The following is a 6,000-nucleotide window of genomic DNA, read 5'->3' on the forward strand; positions in this document are numbered from 1 at the left end:
TTCAAACTCGACTTTATAATAATTATTTTACCGCCTACAGGGGGAATTGGTAAAACAAAGTCCAATACATATTCGATGGCTTATCGCAATCGTTGAAAACCGTCTCCACTTATGCTATAGGTGCACAAATATTGTACTGGTATATCAGATAACAATGCCACCCGAACGTACAAAGCTTAGAGCCGAATTACGGATGGAAGAGAGGATCAAGGATTCATACGAGCTTATGCGTAATAAATCTCCCAGGATCAAATTATCAGACATTTTATACAGGATATCCTACTATCCAGGAAATACCGGGAGAAGCTCTTAAGCATGACCTCAGGTCGGCCATTATGGATCCGGATTTCCTACAGAGGCTATTTACTCCTGAAGAACTAACGAAGGTCATTATGAATATTACAGAGATAGAAGCAGTAAAGGGAAAGATCAAAACTGAGGTTGCAGCGCTCTACAGAGCACCAAGTTTTACAGCCTTTGATCTTGAAAAGCTCGCAAAACTAAATGAAAGCGATGAGACTATCTTAAGTGTAAACCAGACGTGCTCTGAATTAAAGTCTGCACCGATGATTGATCGAATGTTGCAATTGATTGCACCAAAACTTTTCGAGGAGAGAAACTGTTTACGTCTCTTTGCTGTATTGGCAAGCATGAGTTATGAGTGAGAGGAGCTGTGCGATCCAGAAGATACTTGCTCTACATTTCCTCTTAAATTCGGTAAAGGCACTGGGCATTGATTTGTTACACCGCCTTGGACTGTCTGCTCACTTTACTACCGTTGATGAGGTAGAAAATGGGCTTGGAGTAGAGAGCTCTAAGAGGTTGAAAAGAATTGGCAAAAATGGTAATGGTGTTCCCGCATATGACAATTTTGAGCAGATGGAAAGAGTTAAAGAACAGAATTTTGACAACAGCCAGCATTTCCACTCCGTAACCAAGGGTATTGTAGCTGAGGGGGTAAGCATGCCGGAAGGAGGACTTGGCTCTCAAATTGGAGAATTGAAATCGGTTTCCGGGACTGAGTTTATTAAGGATGCAGAAAGGACCATAGCAACTGAGAGGTCAATCGAGGTAACGAACTCACCTAATTGCAATTAAAAGTCCGCTAATTTCCACCGCATAGATTCGCAGAGTATTCATCCATTGGGCGCTTCAGGAGGCATTTCCTGAGGCATATGAGGAGAAATTCGGTGCTAAGCCGGAACTACCAACTATTGATCGCTTAGAACCAAGAAAAACAATCTCTTCCCCGATTGATGCTATTATGGAAGACGGGTCGACCATTGAAGGGAACGCAGAAATTTTGAAAAACATATTTTGCACTCAGCTAAAACTTCCCCCAAGGGCATTTCGAGACAAATTGCTTGTTAATGGAGATATGAAAACAATTCATCTTATAAGGCGGGTGAAGGACAAGATGGACGGATTTAATGACACAGATGACAATGAGGAGCATCACCATTCTGTGCGCTAGATTGGGCTGTACTTGTACCAGGTCTCTTTCATCTAAGAATGCATGCTCTGAAGTTTATCAGTAAGTTCCACTATGAAGGGGCGAAAGATCCTAGTAAACTTCAGTGATGCCACATACATTCAATTTAAAGGCACTGATGTGGAAGCAAAACAATTCTACGCCACAGAATCACTCTGTTGGCGCAGCTATTGTATGCGAATTGTCGCCTTGGTTTTGGCTGGTTTTACTAATGATGGGTCGAATAATGTCGAATGTTCTTTTAAAATGTCCACAAAAGAACAAATTGACGAGTCTATTGACAAGTTGATATCTCGTATAACGTTTGGCGGAGATGGTAGGCCAACATATCTGACGGAGATGGAGAACAACTACTCCTTTCTTGAGCACATGGAGGTATATTTGATCTTGAAATATGGCATCAAGTATGCAGATATTGGCCTTCTTAATGAAGCAATTGATCGCCTCATATGCTATTTCCATGCTACATCAAAGGCTTATTATGCTCGAGAAATGGCCTAACAAATAGCTCGGCCATGGAGCCAGGAGGACGACGTTGGGTTATTTCCAACTGTTTCGCCAACTTGAGAGGTCAAAAGGATTCTTGGCTCGAAACAGACAGGCTGGTAGAATTGCTGAACGGTCAACTGAAAGACATCTGGAAAGCAAAACGATCACCAATGACCTCTTTCGAGAATTTCATGAAAAAGCATTCCATTGTGACTGGTGTAGCAATGGAAATTAAGGGCGCAATTAGGCGAGAATTTGGTATACAGTACACATCTAGGCGCTCTGCCTCACAAGACTGCAACAATATAAAGGTGCTTGCAGAATATATTTTCAAGCATCTACCCGAAAGTCGTGATAAACTCTGAGACGAGTTCTTGGAGAGCGTGTACGCAACTGGATTGAGAAAAGCACAGCGAAACTTTTAAAACTGTCTACTAATGTTCGAATCGTTGGTGCTTAATAAACCAGACCGAAATAAGGGTGTTGATGTTGCTGATGATGTTGAACTTGATGTTCCCATCTCCTTGCACTTAGAAGATGAAGATGTTGAGCTTTCTATAGATGAATTTGTAGTATAATTGTTACCGATGATTTGCTATTTTTTATCTTTCGGCGTTTTAAGGGAGAAATTGTCTCGTTTTGGCCGGAACGTTTGATACGTCGTTCAAAAGCCTGGTTGTCCGAACTGGTGTTACGGTATGAGCAGCAGAAATGCCGAGATAATATGGCGACGCTGGCGTGTGAGGTAAGCCACTCAGTTTTTTGGTTGGAGTGGCATTACAAGACTGGCTAGATGCTGTTCGTTTTCTTGATTCGGCTATGTTTTCCTTATTTTCCTTTTTCTTCGCCATATTTTCTTTCTTTTTCTTCGCCTCCCCATGTGCACAATTTAACGTATTTCAGAATATCTGCTCCATATTCGCTAGCGAACGGTATCGTATTGCTGCCACACAAACGGAGAAGGTCTTCGTGAGTTTTCAATCCTTTTCCTCGATTTGCAATTCTCTTAATTGTGTTCTCGCTCATGAACTTCACTCGTTTCATACTCGTCATGTACTTTCTTAGCTCTTTGATTTTCTCACCGTTCAAAACCCGTAATTTATCCCTGGTAATGTTTTTTTTTTCAATAGCATCAGTAAGTTGACCCTTGAGTATGACTTTTTTATTTTCGAAATATTCTTTGTTCCTATTGGAACAGTAACTGCAGCATTCCTTAGAAGCATACACCTTTTCCTTCCCGCCAAAGAATCGCAAGAACTGAGCTCTTATACATTTGTAGAGACTCAAAACTACTTCAGCATCAGAGTCTTGACTTTTCCGTTAAGCTCTCACTTTCAGACAAGTTCTCGCTTTCAAGAAAGGTTTCACAATCGTGCAGATCTCCAGCTTCACATTTAGAACGCTTCATACTCAGACGGACAATGCCTAGAGTTCTCTGCCGACAATTTCTTAAAATCATCCTTAGACGGGGGCCGCTAGAGTCTTTCGTAAAATAGTACGCAACTCACTTTTCTCCGATTCTTCTTGCAGCTCTTCCTGTCCTTTGATATACAGTCTCTAAATACAGTCTCTAAATTCTGGGTTCCATATTGAGCAACAATTTTAATACCGGGAATATCCACACTCATGCCCAACGCCTCAGTTGCTACTTTAATCCAACATCTGGCGTTTTTGAAGGCAATCATAGTAGCAGCTTTGCAGCTTTGCAGCAAGAGTAGCGTTTCGTGATAGGGCCTAATAGAACTTCCTGCCGCCATGGTATCGATTCCCATATCATGAAGAAGGATCTTAATTGTCGTGTAACTTCCATAGTCTCACCAGGACTGTCGCAATAAATAATTGACTTGGGAATAACTTCAGCAAGCTTCCTAGAACTGCGCTTATCAAAGACTTTAGTCGCTGGTCCGGAGTTAGCTATTTCTAAAAGAGCATTTCTATCCTCTTCAGCTACTGGCGGGCGCCCAAACCTAGCTGGAGCAATTTCCATTTTCTGTTTAGCACGCGGTTTTTCGGCTTTATTCTCAAGGTCAGAGAAGTAGATGGGTTTCAAATTCCTAATATGACCTGAAGACTTAAATCGAACTTCGTGAAAGATTTCTGGCCGATCAATTGACAGTCTCACCACGTTCACGTTTTGGCCGAGGTTGGAATTAATAAACTTCAAAGTCTTATCGCTAATCGTTGCGGAACACAAGAAGCATGGAATTTTGGTCCAATAGCCTGGATACACTGATAAAGATTCGCGTAAGCTGGGCGAAATTCCTTACCCCATTGGCAAATAAGATGAGCCTCATCTATTGCAAAGAGGCAAATTCTTTTTTGGAATGAGGTAGACTTAATGAGATGCCCGATTGACTTACTGGCAAAAATTTCAGGGGAGGCTATGACAAAGTCATATTTCCCATCTATAATAGCTTCTTTTTCAGCCTTTAAAAGCCTACAATTGGTACCTCGTTATACTTCTGCGCGATATCCGTATTCTTTTAACTTTGCTTCGATGTTCTCTTCCAATGCTCTGATAGGAAGAACTAGCATCACGACTGTTTGATTTTCATTGAACCCCTGCCTTCCCTTGCAATATCTGGGAAACCCCGTAAAAATTATGCTCTCTCCCCATCCTGTCTTTGCAATCAATAGAGTGTTTTATCCCAAGGCTAGCTTCTCAAGCACTTCCTCTTGACTCTCTCGTAATACTGGGAGTTCCGCCATAATGTTTCCCCATGCTGGGTTTCAGATAAGAAAGCACCAGGATGCACCTCGACGCATACCACAATAAATGTTAAGACTTATTCAGGGTGTTCCCCAGAGAGGTAGACTCCTTGGAACGTGCTTATTACGTGCTGAAGCCTGTCGCGGTATTATAAAAGGCGCGATTCCGTCTTACTCCTTTCCTTCCTTACCGTCTTTAATGTAGACACTTCGGTGTCTAACCTTGTACTTATATATTAGGGTCAGATATACTTTATAATTGATATTCGTGTTGGGTGTCAGAAAAGTAGACTCCTAGGAATGCGCTATCTCCACGGAACACATTAACTCCGTCCCGAAGTCAATCGCTATTTTAAAAGCCACGATTCCCTCTATTTGCTCTTTTCCTTTCCTGACCGTCTTTAATGTAGACACTTCGGTGTCTAACCTTGTACTTTCGTATATATTAGGGTCAGATATACTTTATAATTGATATTTGACTTCCAACAATTCGACTTCCAACAGTTTTCAGTACCGTTACTAGTTTTTGATGGACTCTATAGATATATCTTAAAGTTACATGGTGAAGTTATATTACATAATCTCTTGAAAATGTCTCGCCAGTTCCTCCGTCTTCAGACACAAACATTTTTTGGAATAACTTGACGCTCAGAAGTCGGATTAAAATGGCAATTTCATCAGCGATATATGAAATCCTCTTATTTCCATGGGTTATTGGTCGACCTTCAAATATATATATATAGTGGATATATGTATACGTACGTCGACATACGGTATACAATATATATATATATATATTTTACGCGCGCGTGCATATGCATCCATGGTCACGTGACCTGTAAAAATTAATTCAAAACAAATTGACCACATAATAGTGATCTTTACACCCCACACGGGACTCGAACCCGCAGTCTTCCGCTGTGTCCAACAGGGGCCTGCTTAGGAGGCGGATGCCTTAACCATTTGGCCAATGGGGCAAGATACACATCTTTCTAGTTGTTGGCTCATGTCACTCAGGTTTGCGCCGCAGTTTGGTGCGGCTCTGTAAAATTGGAATTTGATCTTTAAGTTCGCTTCAATAGAATCGCCTCCACGAAATGTACAACCAAGCTTCGAAGCTTACAGTTGGCCAGCTACCTTAGGGAAAGTAGCCGTTATGTCTTGAGCCGACTGGTACAGTTTCGAAGTGGGCATGCGTATCTGGGAGACTGGTTTCGCAAATTCAAAGTACAGGATGCCGACCATTTTTGCAAGTGTGGCCAATTGGAAACACTACAGCATATTTTAGCCGAGTGCCCTCTTTATGAGGC

General features: G+C 41.6%; 1 non-coding gene across 1 annotated transcript; it reads right to left on the bottom strand.

Moving 5' to 3' along the window:
• Positions 1-5,574: 5,574 nt before the first annotated feature.
• Positions 5,575-5,667, bottom strand: tRNA-Arg(CCT). The gene is given in 2 exon segments: positions 5,575-5,611; positions 5,630-5,667. It is a non-coding gene; the product is annotated as a tRNA-Arg (tRNA).
• Between the last annotated feature and the right edge of the window lie 333 nt (positions 5,668-6,000).

Source organism: Trichomonascus vanleenenianus, assembly GCF_965637985.1.
Source record: "Trichomonascus vanleenenianus strain CLIB 3782 genome assembly, contig: TRVA0_083S, whole genome shotgun sequence".
In the NCBI taxonomy this organism is placed as follows: Eukaryota; Fungi; Ascomycota; class Dipodascomycetes; order Dipodascales; family Trichomonascaceae; genus Blastobotrys; species Blastobotrys vanleenenianus.